This window comes from Melanotaenia boesemani, chromosome 17 (assembly GCF_017639745.1).
Source record: "Melanotaenia boesemani isolate fMelBoe1 chromosome 17, fMelBoe1.pri, whole genome shotgun sequence".
Taxonomy (NCBI): Eukaryota; Metazoa; Chordata; class Actinopteri; order Atheriniformes; family Melanotaeniidae; genus Melanotaenia; species Melanotaenia boesemani.
Genome location: NC_055698.1, coordinates 25,487,528 through 25,510,692, shown reverse-complemented (window position 1 = coordinate 25,510,692; position 23,165 = coordinate 25,487,528). Strand labels below are relative to the sequence as shown.

At 40.7% G+C, this 23,165-nt stretch overlaps 1 protein-coding gene across 1 annotated transcript in view; it reads right to left on the bottom strand.

Moving 5' to 3' along the window:
* The window catches only part of LOC121656682 (C-type lectin domain family 4 member F-like), a 781,688-nt gene that overhangs the window by 621,881 nt on the left and 136,642 nt on the right, over positions 1-23,165 (bottom strand). The window lies entirely within an intron of this gene.

Here is a 23,165-nt window from a genome sequence, read left to right as displayed (position 1 = left end):
GGAGTTGCCAGTGGGACCACTGATAGACTCAAGGCAGACGAAACAGCTCTGGCCTGAAACCAAAACAAATGCTGTTATCAAATTCGGCTCCCTGTACTGGCCTTGGATGGCTGGTTAAAAGCTACCTGGAATGTTTTGTTGACGGATGCTCAGTCCCCCCACCCTCCTCACGGGTAATGGACTTTAACCTGGATCAGCTCCCAAGGATGCCCACTATCATCAGGCGGCAGAGACTGTGATGGAGAACTCTATCTTCTCCAGATAGTCCATATTCATGAGAAGAAAGGTAAACCCACCTTCACTGCTCAGTGTAAAGCGGAAGACACCACGGTGGACACATCTATGTTTTTAGTGTCAACATGTCACACAAGAAATGCTTCTTCAACTGTGAGAGAAAGTTACATTTGTTCAAATTCCAGAAGGAAACAGCAATGGATGGACTTTGTTTTTGGGAGCCAGCCACAGAGTTGCACCAACGTTTGTATTTGTGACCGACACTTCACCAAAGACTACTGGATGAATAAGGGCCAGTACAATGAGGGATTTGCGAACAGGCTTTAGCTGAAAGGAGGGTCTGTTTCTACTGCGTTTCTGATCCTTAGCCACAAACTGTAAGTAAAACCAAATTAGTTGTCTTCTTTGTTTTGATAGTGTGTGTGAGCAACGGTCAAACTAAAGGAATTAACCCACACTTACTTCACCTGATTGCTACCAGCAGGTAACACACATGTAATGATGACCAGAAAGTTAGCGATCAACACCATAGATGGAAATGCTACAAACGTAACAACCAGGCTAAAAACACCCAGCTGATGAGCCACATGAAGCAATAGATGTACATGGCTAGTGGCTAGAAATACAGCTAACTAGAGTGTAACAACGTATAAAAAATGTTAGCAAATAGCATCGTTACCTTACCTTGCTGCAGGTTACTGAGTTCCTGTGGGTTGCTGAATTGGTCACTCTCGTCTGATTTGGGCTTAAACATGTATTACATGTACCCGTTTTGCTGCTGCAGTGAGCTCAGCAGAATTATTACTCCAGGGTTTGGGTTTGAATGGGCATTTTGATTTTGCTTTAAGGACTTGTATGGAAGCCTGGGGCTGCATTGTGAGAGTCTGCGCATGCCCGATTGCCGCTTCCACCTGACATGCCATTTTAACCGCCATGTCCAGCATAAGATTTTCCTCTGTCTGCACCAACAGCTTCTCACGTATTCTTGGACAGCTAGCATGCTCAGTGAGTTGGTCACGTATCATTTCGTTGTATTTCCAGCAAACTCACATGTTACCGCCAATTCACGCAGCGCGCCCACATACTCAGCAACAGTCTCATGCGGTCTTTGTAGCCTTTGTCTAAACTTTTGAAGTGTGTAGAATACACGTTGCCCTTCGGTGCCCAGGCAGTGTAGGAGCAATGCACGTTTCCACTTGTCTGGCCAGTCATCCCCCTCCGCGCGGATAGCAAGCAGGTAATTATCGAACATTTTCAGTAGGGTTTGTTGCGAAAATAGTGGTCTGGTCCAGACTATGGTCCGGACCACTGTCATGAGTGGTCCCTGCCACTAGGAAACATTTAAATTAGTGGTAGCTACATACTATACATTTCAGATACCAATATAAGAAAGGCTAATTTTATTATTATTTTTTTTTACATTTTTTAAGGAAGAACAAAATTCATCATACTTGAAAAAGACATTTTTTTTTTTTTTTTTTTTTACAAATTTTCACTTTTATAAAATGGCCTGTAAGACCCAAAGTCAAGGAAAAATCATTTTAAAATTATTCTTCTCTCTTTTACAGTCATTTAGCAGATGCTTTTATAGAAAGGGACTTACATTTGAGAGTTAGAACAGCACAAGAATTCAAACAAGATGGAACGTCATCATTAAGTGGTAGTCAGACTGCTGTGAGTCCAGTTGGACCCAGGTGCTGTCATGTAGTGCTAGAGACAGTGCATATAATTTATATTTTCTTTTTAGTTTTAAATAGTTTTTTGTAAGTCATTTTGTTTTAATACAAGATCACGATTTCATCAAACAATATCAACTTGGGCATAAGTGCACACAGCTTATTCAGTACTTGGTTGAACCAAAGAGCTGGACAAATGTTTCTAACTCATTCTGTTGAGTAGAAGAGTTAAGCTAAGTGTGGAAATGCTCCTTAAACAACTGAGTCTTTAGCTTGCTTTTAAAAGTGAATAAGGACTCTGAGGATTGGATGGAGTTTGGTAGATCGGACAACAGAGGAGAAAAGTGTAGCTACTGATTTTGTGCCACGTTATGGTGGGAGCACAACGTATGCAAAGATACATAACTGCAATGTGATGCGTGAGTGCAAAAGGTGACTGATGGAATTAGACCAGGTCTGAAATAGTAGACAGTTGTAACAGAGGTAGAGGAGTTGCAAAGTCTGATTGCAGAAGGTAGGAAGGAAGACTGGGCTTTATCATTGAGAAAAGTTTAAAATCTGCTATGTGTCTGATGTGTCGATCATAATTATGGAATATCTTAGATTTAAACAATGTAGTAATCAATTTTAAAAAATGAAGTTCCCAGACGGCAATTTTTGTTAAATTTGATTTCAAAAGCGAGTATTGCAAACCATTGTGTAAGACAATAAGCAGGGGTACAGGAATGGTTTGCAAACCTTAATGAATTCTATTTTAGGAAAATAAAAAATAAATTTAGTGGAAAAATGTTGATAAAATATTTCCGTTTATGTCCAGAAAGTCCATTACAAAGACAATGCCTTTTTCATATCAATTCTGTTTAAATATTGGTATTCTATTAATGGTTATCACTCTATTATTTCATAAAGTGGAAGCATGGGGAGAAAGGTTGTGTGAAAATTTGTAAAAAAAAAAAAAAAATCGCTTTTAACAAATTAATTTAATGGTACCTACCAATGACTCAAAATCTAATACTCTAATACTTAATTTTTCATATTTTACAAAATGTCTTTATTTACGATGAATTTTGTTCTTCCATAAAAAATGTAAAAAAAAAAAAAAAAAAGAAAAATAATAAAAAATTAAACTTTATTAAATTGGTATCTGAAATGTATAGAATGTAGCTACCACTGATTTAAATGTCTCCTAGTGGCAGGGACCACTCATTACAGTGGTCCGGACCATGGTCTGGACCAGACCACTATTTTCGCAACAGCCCCCTCTCAACATTTTCATCCACATGTCGAACGGAATCAGCGGTTGTTCGGCGGATGGTAAGAACAATGCAGGAAGGGGCTACAACACATCCCATCCTTGTCGCCAATTTGTTGTATCCTTGTGTAGTTAGTGGAACGTTAGCAGCAGTCGAATCAAGAGGCAGACTTCCTCGTAAGCTTCACTGTATCTTTTTTATTCTTCCACACTTCTCCTTCAACGGTACAACAAAAGCCAATAGCGCCTTCTGGCTATGTGGAATGGTAATTGAGTACACAGCAAAAGGGATATGTGAAAAATGCAGATTGATTCCTGCCCCTGTGGACTTACATATTAAAGTAAATTAGCCTGAAATGAGTCTGAAAAATTTAAAATACTCATTCTCTTTAAATAGCCATAATTACATTTAAACTTGTGAAGAAAAAAAAATCACTATCATACATCTGGATTAACTGTCCGTGCTTTCCTTACCGTCTTTGTAACATCTGGTGGTCGCCTGTTGCTTTGTACATGACTGGTGACAGACTCTGAGGTTATTCTAAGTAACTCTATCTATACATTCAAAGTATAAAAATACAAGTCCTCACAGCGTATTATGACTCCAGCCAGAATCAGAAGATACATCACTCCCAGGAACACCTTGAAAACTGTAACATGGCTTCTATTCACAGCTTGAAGGTTCTTCTGGTTGTTGTTTTCTACAGAATCCAAACACACAGAGAAACCATTATCTCTTTTTTTAAGGAATTTTTATGAGACTGTGTTTTCTACACTGAACTGAATAATGAATATTTGAGGTGATGATTTGTATAAGTTTGCCTTGTTTGGGCTGAAGTTACAAGAACTAAAACGGATGATAAATTAAGTAGTTGATTGATTAAGTTTAAATATTTAAAAACACAAACGTGTACCACATTGTTTTTTAACTTCATGTTGAGCTATTTTCAATATTTCCTGCTTACCAGGTCTTTGTAAGCTGAGATCAGAGTGCTCCTCTTCATCGTCTAACATCTCCACCTCGCTTTGCTCTCTGCCTCCTTCATCTTCATGGATCCTTGTCCTGTATTTCACTCTCAGATCTGGCTCAGGGTGAAGTTCTGCAGACATCTTGCTGACAAATAACTGATCCGACTTCTATGTTTGTCCTTTTCTTTTGGTGTTGTGCAACTTTCTGCTATTAATATCGAGGAAGTGGCAGTACAGTCCATGATGTCATTTTAAAAAATAGATCTACATCAGTATTCACAGTGAAACAGTTGATTTGTCCAAACTCCTTACTGGGACTTGTTGCAAATATTTTATAAGCATTTTGATTCATTTACTCATTTATTATTCATTTACTCATTTAAGCATTCTTATTCATTTATTCATTTACATTTTATCCTTAGATTTTAGTAACATGCATTAGGTTTTTGCTTTTAATTAATAGAACTACAGCTTAATTGTCATCATTGCTTTGCAGGTTACAGATAGTGTATTCACATAAACTCATATAAGGTTACTGAGTTCAATACTGAGAAAACAGCTGAGAATTAGCGGCCTTGACAATGTTCTGGATGGCCACTAGGGAGTAAATCGTAAATATTTTTGTATCTCTTTGCTTATCTATTCACTCCTAGCAGAACGGAATTTCCCAGTAACTCAGAAATCATTAAAAAGTACAGCCTTTTGTGTAAAACGGTGGGAACAGGTAGAAGGAGGTCAGCACAGAGAGGCAGACAGATAACAGGGCAGAGCATAGTATCTTTTTCCTTTCAGCTCTGACGCACCTCAGACGTACCCCAAAAGGAGGACCTGGAGGAATCAAATTCCCGGAAGAAGGAAGGACCACCTTGCAAAATACACATTCACATGAATGCTCACCACATGCACGCACATAGCCACAATGCATTGTATCACTATAAATGAGGAGGATAATTTAGTTAGGCGGGTCTTTTGGCTGAACCGAAGGGTCCCGACACTTTGTGTATTAGTGATCAGAAGCTAAGCTAACAGGCCTCCTTCTCGAGAAGATATGTATTGTTTTCTTATTACTGGCTTAACAAAGAATTGTCAATTCTACTCAAACTCTGGTGTTTTTGCCTTCTTTTAAAAATGTGGATTTCTGAACACTCTTCCTTCTGATGATTGATTTACAGGTGGTGAACAAATCTTTTAAAGCCAACAAAGAATATTTTAAAACTTCAATTGGTGACCCTGACGTGATCCACTAAGAACGGCAACGGAGAGCATCCAGAGCAGGATTCGGGCTGTCTGAGTCTGGGCCCACCACAACAAAGGTAAGCAGTAACCTATTGTACTTATATGTACTGAATACTGCAGATTGATTTTAACCAAATTTATCAGACATCCTGAACCCTCACTCTGGTGAGTAAAAAGCCAGTCTGTAGGAAAGCAATTCATTATAGTAAGATATTGGGGTTGGAGTCCCCTTTGATAGTGAGGTGCCAGTCCTCACCTCAGGAGGTTGGAGTCCTCTTGTGAGATATTGGGGTTGGAGTCCCCTTTGATAGTGAGGTGCCAGTCCTCACCGCAGGAGGTTGGAGTCCTCTTGTGAGATATTGGGGTTGGAGTCCCCTTTGATAGTGAGGTGCCAGTCCTCACCGCAGGAGGTTGGAGTCCTCTTGTGAGATATTGGGGTTCGAGTCCCCTTTGGTAGTGAGGTGTCAGTCCTCACCGCAGGAGGTTGGAGTCCTCTTGTGAGATATTGGGGTTGGAGTCCCCTTTGATAGTGAGGTGCCAGTCCTCACCGCAGGAGGTTGGAGTCCTCTTGTGAGATATTGGGGTTGGAGTCCCCTTTGATAGTGAGGTGCCAGTCCTCACCGCAGGAGGTTGGAGTCATCTTGTGAGATATTGGGGTTAGAGTCCCCTTTGATAGTGAGGTGCCAGTCCTCACCGCAGGAGGTTGGAGTCCTCCTGTGAGTAAAAAGGGTTCGAGTCCCTTTCTAGTTTTGGGGTACCCCGTTGTATGTTTTATGTTTGTCTAATGTCTTATGAATAATAATTTATAAATATAAATATAAATATTAAGATAAATATATAATTACAACAATAATAGTGGGGAAGAAAATATATATATATATATAAATAAATTGTATGTAGAGCAAACTGTGGTGGCTTTGATACACAGAACATAGAGCAACTGAAGATAATAACTTAAAAGTGTGGGATTGCACTGTCCTATTCTAGAACCGGACAGCAGCAGCTCAGAAGGAGGTGATTTTGCTTAAAGCATTGTGATATTTCTGCATTGTGCGTATTTTCAGAAGTGTTTTGAGAAGCTGTGGTGATTTTGCTTAAAGCATTGTGATATTTCTGCATTGTGAGTGTTTTCAGAAGTGTTTTGAGAAGCTGTGGTGATTTTGCTTAAAGCATTGTGATATTTCTGCATTGTGAGTGTTTTCAGAAGTGTTTTGAGAAGCTGTGGTGATTTTGCTTAAAGCATTGTGATATTTCTGCATTGTGAGTGTTTTCAGAAGTGTTTTGAGAAGCTGTGGTGATTTTGCTTAAAGCATTGTGATATTTCTGCATTGTGAGTATTTTCAGAAGTGTTTTGAGAAGCTGTGGTGATTTTGCTTAAAGCATTGTGATATTTCTGCATTGTGAGTGTAAATCAGAGCTTCAGTTATTTTGCTATGGTATTTTGCATACTGTATTGTGACATCTTTGCATTGTGAGTGTTATTAGAGCTTTAGAGATTTTTCTGTGGTGATTTTTGCATGCAGCGTTGTGACATTTTTGCATTGTGAGTGTATTCAAAGCTTTAGTGATTTTGCTATGGTAATTTTGCATGTGACATTGTGATATTTCTGCATTGTGGGAGAATTGTATTGTGGGGAGGCTTTTAAACACAGAGCTTTAAGTGTTTTGAAAAAAAAAAAAAAAAAAAACTCTCTGCTGTCTTCATTTAATTCCGGACAGTAGAGGTTTGAGACAGCAGACCTTTTACTGGATAAATTTTTCTGCTCTGTGGGGGAAAACTGCATTGATTGTTGACTTCTGTTGTGTGGAGAATTAAAACCGGGTTTTGCGAATATCACACCGGACGCTGAGTGAACATTTTGACTGAAGCATAGCACTGGTGGAAACCCAGCGGTGTTAACATAAGCCAGTGGTCTGGTGAAGTAGGTTGATCTGTGATCTCGCAGGTGGTGTGAAGGTAGCAAAATCGGGGACACGATCCATTCACATACATCAGAGTCCATATTTTATAACATGTCTATTTCAGCAGAGCAAGTCCCTCCTGCGGAGGGCAAGAAAGACAACTTTTTAACTTGTGTAAAAAATCAAGCCCAGTCAAGCATTGCAGGCAAAGAAAAAGAGTTTGATTCTTTTTGGTCAGATTGTGTGACTAGAATGCAGATAAGCCAGGTGAATGTGAAAAACCCTGACCCTCGGAAAGTTTTGACATGGTTAAAATGTGCAGGATCTGAGGCAGAAGGAGCTGAGGAGGTTGTTAAGAAAGACATGGAAAATGCGAGTAGGATTAATAAGGGTAAGAAGAAGAAAAAATTTGAAGAAGCTGAGAATTGGAGAGCTTTTATTCATCATATCTATATTACTGCAACAGCATTGTATGCACTTCAGTGACACCAGCGTAGCAGACACGGGGAGTCGAGCTTTTCTCCCTCCCATCCTGGTCCACCTCCTTATCAGACCTCTCCAAGCCCTGCTCTTCAGGCGCCCATCATTAATGTAAAAGGAGGATTTTTGGATTGTGAGGAGGCTCGGGCAGACTCTTTGACTTCTCATACAACCCTGTATCCATCACTTCTCCATTCTACATCAATGGAGCAGGATAAGAGGGACAGTTCTAGCAGAAGGAATGTTACTAGTCAGCTTATAGACCACCCTCAGGAGACTGAGCACACGTCTTGCTCCCAGACTGACCACTTTCTGGTTCAGACGGAACATTTTCTATGACAGTGGCAGGAGTTTTGAGTGCCACTCCAGTAAAAGCCAGCACGAACCCCTTTCTGCAGCAGATGGAGGACATTTCTAGACAGAACCATCAACAGGTTACTCGTGACTCCACTTCTTTGTGGCATTCTTCTCGGAACCCCGCTCCCTCTGCCAGCATGGCCACTTCTGACTTGATTACTTTTAAAAGCACAGAAAACATTTCTTCAGTGGAACCGCAGAGCCCTCTCACCGAGCCACAATTGGGCCCACCATACTTTCAGAACATGCCACAGCGACTTGGAGGAAATTTTCCTCTTATGCAACACCAAGCTGGAGGCTCAGTTTACAAGCCTTATTCTTTGACAGATATGCATTCTCTTACTTCTAAGTTGCCTGCTCTCACTTCTGGGGGACTGATGTGGTGGAACAAAATGATTTCTCTTACTGCAGGGACTCAACTGGCTCTGGGAGATGTGCGAGGGATGGTTGCCTCTTGTACATCCACTCTGACTCTCAGGGAACTTGATTACTTGGCAGGAACTTTTACTCATCCTAATGACGCCCCTTTGGGACCTTATGCTACTGCATGGTCAGCTGCACTTGACAGCACATTTCCCCCTCCTGTGGGTGATGTAGCTAAAATGACTTTCCAGAGAAATGACAAAGAGACACCAGAGGACTATGTACTGAGATGCATTACTACATACACTGACAGGGTGGGGCATCACCCCAGCCGTAGTGAGGTCCACTGTTCATTGTTTAAGCAGGCGTTTGAGTCTGGCCTCCCTATTGAGGTTAAGGACAAATTAGGGGACCAGCCTGACCTTTTCCCTTCAGAAGCTTTTGAGCATTATTGCATGTTTGCTAAGCATCATCTTAATCAGTATGACAAAAAGCAGAAGGAACAGCAGAATCACAAAGAGGAGATGGAGGTCTCAGTGTTGAAGCTTCAGTTAGCAAAACTCAGAGATGATGTAAACAGAGAGAAAAAAGGCAAGCAACAGATGGTAGCCACACCCCCTACTCCACTTCAGGCCCCGGTGACTGTAGCTCCACAGGCCCCTTCCCCAGCTACGCAGCAGTCCTATTATCCTCCAGACTCCGGCCCTCCTAGGGGGCGGGGAAATTTCAGGGGACGCGGTGGAAGGGGTGGCCCTAGGCGTGGTGGACGAGGAAGGGGTGGGCCAGGACAGCAGGGGTGTTTCAACTGTGGACAGCTCGACCACCGGATTAGGGACTGTCCATATGCACCACCTCCACATCAGGCACCCTATGCCTCTGCAGCTCCGCCCCCACCACCTCCTCCTGGAACTGGAGGGTGGATACCTCAGCAATAGGGATGCCCAGGAGGAGCCTATCCAGTCATGGGTGAGGAGGCAGAGCCCATGATGACCGTCAGAGTGGGTGGAAAGTTTGTGACTTGCTTGGTAGATTCAGGGGCAAAATGGTCCACTTTAACCTCTGTTTCACCTGAACTTTTATCCGCTGATACTTTGGCACTCACTGACTTCTCTGGGACAGTTCAATATCTGCTACTAACTGCCCCTCTCCCCACCGAGGCAGCTGGATATCATTTTGAACATCGCTATGTTTCCTCTCCACACTACCCGGTCCCATTGATGGGCAGAGACATCCTCACTAAGCTGAGAGCAGAAATTCTTTGTTTTCCAGATGGAGTGACTGTCAGATTCCCTAATGGAAATATAGTGGACTGCAACTCTGGTCTCATTCATTCTGCCTCACATGGACAATGGCTTCTTTCCACCCCTCCTGCTTCTGCACCCAGCATGCAAACTGAACATGCACGTATATTCTGGCTTCTTTTGGATGACCTCACACCTTCACCACAGTCACTGCTCACCCTGTATGCTCAATGGTCCCCCTGGATCCATCACCATGCTCCCTACGGCCCCCCTCCTGACCCTCCTCACTGTACTATGTTATATGATCGCTGGGACACCAGCACTGATTGTTATCACAGATGGCCAGATGAGGCTGTGGGGACCTGGGACCTGTCTGGCTCTGGCATTGTTTTGGGCCCCCAAGGTGTGGCTGCTTTAATTGATTTAACCCCTGAACAGTTATCCTTTTATGAAATGTCTCCTTCTGCAGCACCTCGTGTCACTCTGGCAGTCAGTCCAACTCATTCTGCTAAAGATTTAGGCCCTATGTGTAAGCAGGCCTCAGATGCTTCTGACTGGGTAAACACTCAGCTGCCCCAGGTTTTGTTTTCTCCCTCCACTTCACTGTACAAAATCTGTTCCCTCACTCAGGACAAAGCTACACCTGAAACTCTTCTTTTGGACAGACAACATGGCTGTGAAAAAACTGACCATCCACATAAAGATTTTCTTTGCTCCACCCTGCCCTCTTCCCTGTGGGCTGAGGGGCCTGGTGATGTGGGGACCCCTATGAAAGTGTCCCCTGTCACCTTCAACTATGAGTCCCCCAAACCTGTCTTTCGAGCTCAATATCCCATTTCTGAAAAAGCTATGGCTGGATTGAGACCTGTCATTGCTGATCTCAAAGCTAAACAGGTTATTTATCCTACCTCTTCTCCCTGGAACACTCCTATTCTTCCTGTCCCCAAACCAGGAACTGACATTTTCAGAATGGCACATGACCTCAGACTCATTAATCAGATAACCAAAACCAAACCACCTGCAGTCCCTAATCCTTATACCTGCCTGAACATCACCTCCCAATTCCAGTTTTTCTCTGTCATTGATCTGAAGAATGCTTTCTTTCACATTCCTCTCCACCCATCAGTTCAACCACTCTTTGCTTTCACCTTCGAAGGACAGCAATACACTTATCGTGTTCTTCCTCAGGGCTGGGTTCTCAGCCCTGGGATCTTTAACCAATGTCTCAGAACTTTTCTAGAGGACTTGGATATTCCTCCAGGTACCACTCTTTTACAGTACGTAGATGACCTCCTAGTGGCTGGAACGGATATGACAAGCTGTCTTAACCTCACCATGTCCCTGCTACAGAAACTGGCAGATGGTGGCTTCAAAGTTTCAAAAGATAAAATGCAGTTTTGCAGACCTGAAGTTCTGTTTTTAGGACGTCTTACTTCTGGCCAGAATCTGACTGTCTCTCCTGATCACAGAAATGTCATTCTTCATGCTAACAAACCTCTTACTGTTCAGGACATGCTTTCTTTTCTTGGCTTAGTGGGATATAGCAAAAATCATATCCCCTCATACACGGAGCGCACCAGTCCTCTCAGAGACATGGTCACAGAGGCTGGTCACCGTAATCTTAAAGCCACACTCTCATGGATTACTACAGCTGAGGAAGCCTTCATTTCCCTTAAACAGGATCTGGCCTCTGCGGCTGCATTGGCCAGACCTGACTACTCCTTACCTTTTCACTTGGACACCTCATTGTCAGGAAAACATGCTCATTCTGTCTTATATCAACTTAAGGAGGGATCACGCAATATTCTTCGTTATGACAGTGTCACACTTGACCCCATGGAGGTCCGACAGCCAACTTGTGTCACCGCCACTGCAGCTGTCGCTGCTCTACTGGTGAAGTCTGCTCCTGTGGTTCAGTGTCATCCTCTCACTGTACACACTCCTCATGGAGTTAGAGCTTTGTTGGACTCTTCTGCTTTCACTCTCTCTCCTCTCAGACACACAAAAATTTCCCGCATTGCATGTCAGCCCCATGTCACCTTTGAGTGCACCCGTGTTAATGCTGCTGAGGCCTTCCCTGATGGAGAACCACATGACTGTGTGCCCAGAGTTATCTCTCTTTCATCTTTTCGCCCTGGCCTGTATGCCACACCTCTTTCTGATCCTGATCTCTCACTCTTTACAGATGGTTGTTGTTTCAGGGGCGCACAGGGGGAGTTAAGGGCCGGATTTGCAGTGGTCCAAGATGTAAATACACAGGGAAAAGATGGACAGTTTGAAACTGTCCTAGCTGAAATCATTACAGATGAACACAAGTCAGCACAAAAAGCTGAACTAAAAGCTATCATTGCAGCCTTAAAATATGCAAAACATAGAAGAGTGAATATTTTTTCAGATTCTGCTTACATTGTAAATGCTGTACATATGGAACTTCCACAGTGGGAAAAAGGTGGATATCTGACATCCACTCACAAACCAATTAAACATGCCAAACTCATGAAGGACTTGGCACAGGCTCTCTTAGAACCCACAGAAGTGGCAATTGTTAAAGTCAGAGCACACATGAAAAGCCAGGACAGGCAAGCCAGAGGAAACGCAGTGGCAGATAAAGCAGCAAAAAACGTCACTGGCTATCAACCACAGCTATTTCAGATGCTACTCTCAGACCAGGAGGGACTGAAGGAAATAGAAACTCAGGAATTGAGAGCATCATCAGAGATTATAAAAACTACTGTTTACTATTCATTTGATATTTAAATTTCTTCCTTTCTTAGACCTTTTTGGGAGCTAATGAAATTTTACATTTTTATATTCTAAAATTATATTGTATTTTTATTATAAAGCAGCACTGTTTAAGCTTATAGGGCCAGTTTCTTATTTTATTCATTTTAGTTGTCTTAAATAAATAAATAAATAAATAAATTAGGTCTTATTTCCATACATTCCTTAAAAGACAGATAATGAACCTGGACACTATTGTATTTACAGCAAAGGCATTAATTCAAAACTCTGAACAGATGAGAAGTCATGTTCTCACTGAAAACAATTCAGCAGATTTTAAAAATCATATCAGACATACGTTTTATTTTAAGACAAAATTTGGAACTGAACCATGTTTGTTTTTTCTTTTCCTTTTTTCATAGCCGATTTTTAAGATGAAATTGACCTTTGGCTGTTGTTGTATTACACTAATCTGTTCTCTCTGTGAGCGTTCTATTCAGGCAGCAGTTGACAAAAAGTATTCTCCTCCACCGCCTTATTCAGCTCAGTTTCCCCTTCTGGAGGTCCAGTCCCTGCTGGACTCTGATGACCCCCTGGATGGAGAAGTGTCAGGGGAGGACACAGAGGTTTGAGACCCCTTAACCATTTCTGCAGCTGACTTCCTACTTAAAGGTACAAACAGTACTGTGTTGGTTGATGAGGGTTTGAAGCTCCGGGAGACAACGGATCTCTCGTACAGTTGCTATTTAAGGGTTAACCACACAGGAGGATGGTTTAGTGGACTGAAGGGTACCTTCAGTCCAACAGGGGGAGTTGTTGCAAATATTTTATAAGCATTTTGATTCATTTACTCATTTATTATTCATTTACTCATTTAAGCATTCTTATTCATTTATTCATTTACATTTTATCCTTAGATTTTAGTAACGTGCATTAGGTTTTTGCTTTTAATTAATAGAACTACAGCTTAATTGTCATCATTGCTTTGCAGGTTACAGATAGTGTATTCACATAAACTCATATAAGGTTACTGAGTTCAATACTGAGAAAACAGCTGAGAATTAGCGGCCTTGACAATGTTCTGGATGGCCACTAGGGAGTAAATCGTAAATATTTTTGTATCTCTTTGCTTATCTATTCACTCCTAGCAGAACGGAATTTCCCAGTAACTCAGAAATCATTAAAAAGTACAGCCTTTTGTGTAAAACGGTGGGAACAGGTGGAAGGAGGTCAGCACAGAGAGGCAGACAGATAACAGGGCAGAGCATAGTATCTTTTTCCTTTCAGCTCTGACGTACCCCAAAAGGAGGACCTGGAGGAATCAAATTCCCGGAAGAAGGAAGGACCACCTTGCAAAATACACATTCACATGAATGCTCACCACATGCACGCACATAGCCACAATGCTTTGTATCACTATAAATGAGGAGGATAATTTAGTTAGGCGGGTCTTTTGGCTGAACCGAAGGGTCCCGACACTTTGTGTATTAGTGATCAGAAGCTAAGCTAACAGGCCTCCTCTTAAGAGATATGTATTGCTGTTTATTACTGACTTAACAAAGAATTGTCAATTCTACTCAAACTCTGGTGTTTTTGCCTTCTTTTAAAAATGTGGATTTTTGAACACTCTTCCTTCTGATGATTGATTTACAGGTGGTGAACAAATCTTTTAAAGCCAACAAAGAATATTTTAAAACTTCAGACTGTAGAAATACATAAATACAAAAGGTTGCTTGAAAATTTCAGATTTCGTGATTGGAGCAATGCACTAAATAAACTTTACTCAGTATTTCAACACAATACATCTACAAATCTTTGTTAGTGGCTGATTTGTAGATTTAATAGTAGAAGGAAGAGCTTCTGACACAGGAAATGATTCGGATGAACTGCTGACTTCCCCTTCTTGAGGCCCAGACAGGGCGAGTCAATTTTATTTGTGTTGCACATATGAATGCAATCAAATGTGCTTTAGAGACAGAAGAAAGTAGACAATGCAGAAACATTTAAAACCACATTAACAGATAATTAAAAATCTGCAAAAATCATGATAAAATATATAAAATATAAATAAATTAAAACAATAAAAGCAAGCAGTGGTCTAGAAAAGTTAAAAGATACAGAGCAGATTTCATGCATAGGGACATAAGAACATGTTTTGATCCTGGATTTAAAAGAGTCTACATTTGGTGAGAGAAAACATGAAAGAAGTTGATTTAACTTAAAGCTGAGTTGTGCAGCATGAGAAACTACACATAGTAAATGTAGATGAAGGTTAAAAAGTGACAAGAAATAAACATCTTTACAAATAAAAAGCCTGACGTATTTAAACCTCATGATGCACCACACAAGATATCACACAGCAGGAAGTGATTCAGTCCGTCCATGTCCCCGTTACCTTGCTTGTTACTAGCAGTGTGATTGTTAGTGTGTAGTTTGTTGGCTCATTCTCACCTCTGGAACTCCTACCATGTATTTTCATCCTGGAGACATGTCCTGTGGACATGTTCTTGTCCCTGGGGTGCCTAGCCTTAGTGTTGGGTTGGGTTGGCATGGTCGTCGGTGGTTTTTCCTGGGGCGGTCGGGTCCCGTTGGGTTTCTGGGCGAGGCTCTGCTGGGGGGAATGGTTGGCCCTTGGGCCTGTGGGGTGCCTGCCCTCTGTGGGCCTGCTCACTGTCAACCTGTGCTGCCCGGTGCCCCTGCCCTGTCACGATGGGGGATTTCGGTCTGGGGGTCCCTCTGCTCTGGTCTGAGTGGGCTGCTGCTCTGTCTGCTTTGGCCGTCCTGGGCTTGGTGCTCTGTGGACCTGCTGGGCCTTTGGGGCCTCGGGCTCCCCCGTCCCTCTCTGATGCTTCGGGGTGCGGCGTGATCACGGCCCCCTTGCAAGCACACATTTCTTCCTTGTTACATGGCCACACACGCTCGTTCACACGTGCATGCTCACAAACGTGCTCATCTCTCCATCCGCTTCTGACTAGATGTTGCTGATGTTTGTGTGTTGGTACGTTTCTCTGCAGGTACGTTTGACGACTACTGTACTTTTTCATATCATTATCCTATTTTTCTTTAGGTATCATGTAGCACTGCGGTAGTTTAAATTGTTTTTTAGTGGTGTGGTTTAGGCAGCATAGACAACTGTTGTTTCCACATTTTAATCCTGTCCTTTTCTCCCTTTTTTTTTCCTCTTTCTCTATCTCCCTGTCAGGTTCGGCACTGACATATAAAGACTAAAGAAAATAAGATTACAATAAAAATAATAAAAAATATCAGGGGCAGCCATGTATATAACATGTCTCCCTTGATAGAGTGAATTTGTGAAGCAAAATATGGCACACAGACCACCATTCGGTATGTAAGGATGTGGGACAGGACAAGTTTAGAAAAAAAAACAAACAAAAAAAAATTAAATGGATCAAACATCTTGACAAGTTCTACACAATGAGCCATTAGTTTAAGTCGGCTGTGTTGAAGCAGGGAAACATCTAAAACCTGCAGGACAGTGGCCCTCAAGGACCAGAACTTTAGATCCTGGTCTTACAGCTTTCAAAGTTTGGACATAAACACTAAACCTCTCTTTGACTGCAGAATTCCTTCAGCACAGTTTCAGAAAGTCTCTACCACTAGAACTTTCTACTTTAAAAACCTGAAACATTGAATCAGGGGTGGAGTTAATCAGTCATATAGATTCACTTTCATCCTGAATATCTGGATTTATAAACACATTTTTCTACTGATTATTGTGTGTATGTGTGCTGTCTGTTTGCTGCTGGCTTAGTTGTGTTCTTTAGTCCCAGTTTGTAGGGATGATGTTCTACTTATGGTATCAAGCTGTTTGTAGTGAATCAGAGCTGGTTGTAATATTGAGGTTTAAATTTGCCAGGGTCAGGTTTTGACTGGCACCCCTCACTATTTACCAGCAGACAATCACAAAATAATGTGTTTGAATTATGGAAAATGATCAGTTTTGTTAATCAGAGAGATTTGAACAAATTGTCACATGTTTTGAAAAGTGACGAGACAACAAGCTGATGTTCCACAACTTTCCATCAGATGAATCAACGCGTAATTGAGATTAAAATTTGATTCATCGCCCAACTATAATACATGTTGCTGTTGTCTTGGTTCTTTTTTTTTTTTTTTATAGGAACTCCTGATGATTGTCAGCTTAGTTTGCCTGTGAAAGTTGTAGGAAATTCCCTGTTGTGTTTCTGTACAGGGTTTGTTCTTAAGTTGGACTGAAGGGTTGTTTTTTTTATCTGTTGTGTCTTTGTCTCCTCTTCCTATTGTCTGCTTTACTTTTTACTTAGCTTCATTATTCTCCTTTTTTCTCTAACCCCTCCAGTCAGGTCCAGCAAGATTACATAAATTCCATAATTCAAAATAAATAAATAAAAAAATAGAAACAAAAACAGAAAACAAGGTCTGAAAGTTTTCAGTTTTTTTTTTTTTTTTTTAACAGTTGTTCCTTTGAAGTGAAGGGACTGTAACTCAGTAGACTGCAGATGGAAAAAAGTTCTAAGTTGCTGTGATCAGTTTTTTTTAATCAGAGAGATTTTAACACAGAACAAATTGTCTCATCTTTTGAAAAGTCAGAGCTTCAGATCTTTGGAGAAGTTCAAGAGGTCTTGTTTTGTTCTGCTTTGTCAGCATCTTTGGTTTTGTGTATTAAAGCTCCCTGCACCTTCATCTGGCTTCCACCTGTCTGCTCTGTCCTGCATTTGTTTCCTCCCCAAAACATGAATTTTAACAATGAATTTGCTTCATAAATGCGACTGTATGGATAAAAACAAACTTAGAATGTTTAGTTTTATTTACATTGTGAAATAATGATCAGAAGCTTCTTTCACTTTTCAGTTTATTTTGATTAGAATTTTACACGAGAAGCATTAAACTATTTTTCTAACAATAAAACATGATGTTCACACTTGTTTTCACTTCTTTAAAAGAATAATCAGCAATGTTTGAGCTGCTTGCTGTCGCATTCAGGAACATCTGAAGTGCAGTTAAATGGTTTAAAGTAAATAGTAAAAGTTTTATTTTTGTATTTCTAATTAATCAAACATCTTTGCAATTTTACTAAAATGTTTCCTCACTGAAACATAATCATGGCCTTGGATAATTAACCAGTACAATAAAATCTGTCTAACAACATAAAGTAGAAACTGACACACACGTTGGAAAAATAAGTTTCATTTGATTGAATAAAATCATAAAACATGAAAACAGGCATTTATTTAAAAGCTGTTTAGATCTCAGTGCAAGTTTCACCAGTCATGCCTTCAGTCCACATTTCACAGGGTTCATGAAAACAGTGAATCCCACTGACGTTCTGATAGAAGCTAAACAAGCACTGCAAGGTCTGTGAGGTTGCAGAAGTAGAGGCTTAAGATATAGGATTTAATTTCAGGTTTAGCAATGCAACATACACAACATGTCTAGAATGAGTAAAAAGGATCAAATACTGATAAGAAATAAAAACATTTAACAAAAAGTAAGATTGTTTTGTAACTGGGGGACTTTTAGAAATGTCCACATATTAGTGCCTGGATGACAAGCTGAACTTTTTTTTCTATATCATCCAACATAATATGTTGTTTTTCAGTGTTTAGTTAAATTTGTAGAACACAAATTCTCATTTGTCCAGAGCTCAGTATCTTTACTTTTTCCATCTCAGTATAAAAACACAATCCTTACAATTGTACTACATGTAAAAAGTAGACATTAGTTGTGGCCCATAGAAGCATCCACTAACGTCATTCTCCAGTACATCCTGCTGTTTGCAAAAGAAACGTAACACATTTCTGTTTACATTTATCAGAAGGAGGAAAGTTCTCCTCCATTGATCAGTCTGCAGTTATTCACACAATCCAGATTAAAACAACTAAGATTGAGGATTTTTCTTCTTGTTAAAATCTTCAGCTGCTACCTTCATGTGTGCCAGATAAAATAAAGATGATACTGACTGTAGATTTAGCAAGAAAAACATCATAAATCAAGCAAGTAAACAAAGTAAAGAGAGGCTGCAGTTTTCCTTGTTTTACAATAAATGAGTGGAACAAAGTTTATATGTTGTTGTTGTTGTATGGATGACTTCCACCTTCACTACTCTGTCTATATATTAGACTACAGAGGGACGATATATGTAGATTATAAGTGACACACAACATATGAAATTTAATAAAAAGAGAAAACTGTTCTTAATACTTTTGGGTGTCAAATTTGACAGTTTTTCTCACAGATCCAGTAAGCGGTATCACTGTAATATGCTGTTCTCCATTTCCCTTCATAATTGTACACTCCGTAACGGCTGTATCTGTTCTGCCATTCGTCTTTCCAGAACCTGTTGGACAAATAAAACATCACATTCAACTGGACTGAAATTCAGGATTATTTCCACATTCAGATAAATTTCCTCTTTATAAGTTTCAGATGTTTTCTGTATTTCTTTTCTCATCATCTCATAGAACGTACACACATGTGACAACACACAGGATTATGGGTCTGGACTGATTATAGATCATTTATGGACTCTTGATAAAGTCCAACATTGTCTCTATTTATTCATTAAATTCTGTAAAAGCTGCTCAATCCTCCAGAAATGTTTCCTCTGCTGATCTGCTTCCTGGTTTTAAGCTTGTTAGTGGTTTTATTTCTGATCAGTCTGTCCTCCTCCATGACTTTTCACTGTGAACCATCAGACACTAGAAAAACCTTTTCAGCCATTAAATGTAGTAAAATACTTTGTCAGTTGTAAACATGTTTTGTTGTAGTTTTTCAGTCGGCTTGCAGGAAGTTTTTAGTGAACAAAGTTCAAGTTGTTCATTCAGAGAGATACTTGTTGAAACAAATTGAAATTATCTCCTGATTTTTCATATTTATCGGGAGAAAATTGTAAGATTCTACATTTTAGATTTTACGTCTCTAAACAGTGATATTAATTAACATTGTAAAGAATGTCTTACGTTACTGTCAGTGGAGATCCGTCCACCCATTTCCATCCATGTTCTTTCCATTGAAGACCGATCCAGAACCATGAACTCAGTTTACTGACAAATTCCTGGACAGACAAGAAAAGGTAGAATAAAAAAAAATCATTATTCTGCTCGTCTGTTGTAGTAACATAACTGTAACAATATCTGAAAGAAAAACAAACTTTTTAATTCTTCTATTCTGCAAAAACCAAAAGCAACAAAATGTTAATGAATATCAGAATCAGAATCAGAAATACTTTATTAATCCCTGAAGGGAAATTTGTGTTTCCAGAACAACCCATCCAAGACTAGACAATAACAACATATAACACAAACAGGATCAGGCAAACTGAGGCAGCAGCCGTTTCTACAGTGCTCCTTGTCTTAGATATAGGTGAAAGGTAACATTAGGGGAGTAAGATGTAGCTGGAGAGGATAAAAAAAGGCATCTCCACACTGGGCCTAAGGGCCCATTATTGAGATACAAAAAACACTCCTCAGTACATAAATCACATAACTCAGACAATCACAACATCAGAAACATGTGGCGGGGGGGAGAGGGGTCTCCCATTACAGCAAGTGCAGACTCAGCTGAGCGCGTCCAATCAACCCACTGCCCGGGAGTGGAGGGAGGGGGGAAAAGGACAGCCCAGACAGTGAATCACGGGGAGGTGTATCTGTAGTGGTGTACTTGAGTGTGGTGCGTGTGTGTGCGCAGTAAGTGAGCATGTGAACTTTGCCCCAGTTCTCCATCACAGTCTCTGCCACCTGATGATAGTGGGCATCCTTGAGGGCTGATCCAGGTTGAAGTCCATCGCCCGTGAAGAGGGTGAGGGGAGGGTGGGGGACTGAGCGTCCATCAACAAAACATTCCAGGGAGCTTTCAACCAGCCATCCAAGGCCAGCACAGGGAGCCGAATTTGATAACAGCATTTGTTTTGGTTCAGACCAGAGCTGTTTCGTCTGCCTTGAGTCTATCAGTGGTCCCACTGGCGACTCTCCAATCATCCGAATTGTGGGTCAATTTCCATCCAGCCGAGCAGACAACTTCTCCAAGTTGGTGACCACCTTACGTACAAGCTCAGAAATCGCAACCAGCTTGCCATCCAGAACTAGAATAGCCTCCAGTTTACAATTTAGCTCCTGCAACGCCAAAGTCTGATTGTTCATAGCTCGACACACACCGGCACAGAAATCCGGCAGCTTGCCAGTGACCGCCGACAGTGTCCGAATTTTGCGATATGCCAGGAAACCGCCCGCTCCAAACAGCAGAAACCCAGTAATCATGAATCTGAATGTATAGATGTCTTCAGCGTCCTCGACAGACAGGATCGACAGGCACATGACTTTCCACACTCCCCAGGAATCCATCATATATCCAGCCGAAAACATTCTGCTAGGACAAGCAGGCTGCCCTACACCTGTTTTCCAGTTCGAATAAATTTGGTCGATTGCGTTTAGGGACCAACTGATCAAATCTATATCTCAAGATTTAGGTTTCAGAAAGAAATGCAGAGAGAGGCTCAGAGAGATGACAGGACAGTAGCAGGGCAGAGTGGGAAGAGGGAGGGAGAAGAAAAGCGTCTGCCTCGGTTGAGAGCCGGAAGAGGATATAATTTTCAGTCTTTGTTAAAACAAATGTTGAAATTTCATTAAAACTACTGACTTTAGTTTCCTGTAGTTTCCTTTGATCAGAAAACAGTTTTCACTGATTTTGTTGTTATTGAAAATAATTTTTAATGTTTATGATTCATTCAGCAACATTTTTTCACTCATACTGATCTGGTCTTTGTACTGGTAAATAAATCACATTTTTACTACATGTTTAACAATTATTCTTTTTTTTTAACAAATGTAGCAGAACTGAGTCAAAACAAAACCATAAAGTTCTGAAATATGAAAATATTTACATTTTGAGATGAATTCATGAAGTAAATCAAGTAAATGGATCTAATTGATCAGCTGATCCTGATTTTAGGACTTGAAAACCATTTAAAGTGAAATCCATCAGGACAGGAAGCAGACTGACAAAAGATCAAGACTAAAGTACCAGATCAGTTACATCAAAGATCACACAGACATAAAAAATCAAACACACACCCACCTGTTCCTCTTTGCTGTTTATGATCACCAGATCAGCTCCTCTTTCCTGACAGTCTTTCCTGCTTTCTGACCAGTTTTTACTCTCAGTGGATTTAAAGTAACAACTGCATCCAAATCTTTTCCATCCATCAGGACAGCAGATCTCTGAATATCAAACAAGTATTTCAAAATCAGATTTTATGTTATTTAATGTCAAATCAATAATACTTTCAGGATGTTTACTCCATAAATAGCTCAAGTTTCTCATTTATATATATTTGGTCCTTCACAGAAATATTCATACAGGAAAAATTAAATCAGATGTTAGTTTTAAGTTGCTGCCAACGATACATCACAGTAAATTCACATGAATTCAAAAACTAACCAGCAAATGTGAAAACGTGACTCGTATTGTAGTTCAGTGTGTTTTTATCCACTTTGTCTCAGTGAAATGTGATTTAATGCAGTGTAATGTAATGCAAATGAAGACGATGCTCTACATTTTAACATGCTCCATTAAGTTTTATTTTCAATCTTTAGTTCTTCTTAAAATGACTCTAGAAACCCACTGAAGTATGATCTGTTTCCCTATTTCTCCTTTTCAGGAAGTATTGCCGTAGTATTCAGTCATCGTATCCAACGTAGGTTGGGTCAAGTCAGCTGGACTTGGTTTAGTTTCATGAAAACATTTTGCTCTCATCCAGAAGAGCTTCTTCAGTTCTGATGGAGAAAGTTTTACTGAAGTAGTGAGTCTACAAGCTGAGGTGTCAATAATAGCAACTATTGTCAGGAGTTTCTCTTGAGGCTAAGTGGGGGTCAGTCTCTTCATTGTCTTTGGTATGGCTGAAGAGATGCTGCTGTAGGTGGGGGAGAGCTGATGTCTCAGTCCTCCTCCTCTGTTTACTGAAGCTTTTTCTACTTTGACATAGATGGCCTCTTTCACTTGCGGCTCAAACCACTCGTCTTCTCTGTCCAAGATTTTATCACTGAGGTCCTCAAAAGTCTGTATTTTAAAATGAATGAAGGAGAAAATCTGAGTCCTGATCTGATGAGTTTCTCTCCTGTGTTGAGCATCCACCTGTTGAGTGATTGTTTTCCTCAATATAGGGCTCATTGCAGTCCTCACTGCACTGACCTGCAACACCAGGTTGCTTTTTTAAGAGTGTGGAGTCGGGTCTTTAGGATGAGTCAGTTTCTGTGTGACGGGGTGGCTGGGTTTGACAAACATGGCTATTTGCTGTTTGTTAAAAATCCTCCTGAGTTTCTCAGATGTTCCAGCCACATCAGGGATGACAACAATTCCCTTTCCTTTTTCTTCTTTTCCTTTCTCCCTGTGTCGGTGGTGTTTCTGAGTCTAGTTGCAGCTTTAATAAAGGTCCAGTCCAGGTAGAAACAATCCATAAGTTCTATCATCCTAAGAGATGTTTATTCTTTGCTCCTGGGGTTCTGCATTGGTGGGGATGTTTTCTGGCCGGTACTGAAGCGTTCTGATAACTCCGAGCTTGTGTTTAAAGGATGAGGGTTGTCCAGTCTGCAGGCTCCTGTCCTCCATCATGTGGACAGTACAGTCCAGGAAAGGCAGCTGCTGTTGTTGTTCACATCTTTTCATGTGCTTTTGATGTTCTTGTCCACATAATTGATGTAATCAGTGAAAGTCTGCACTGCTTTGCTTTGACCCATGTCA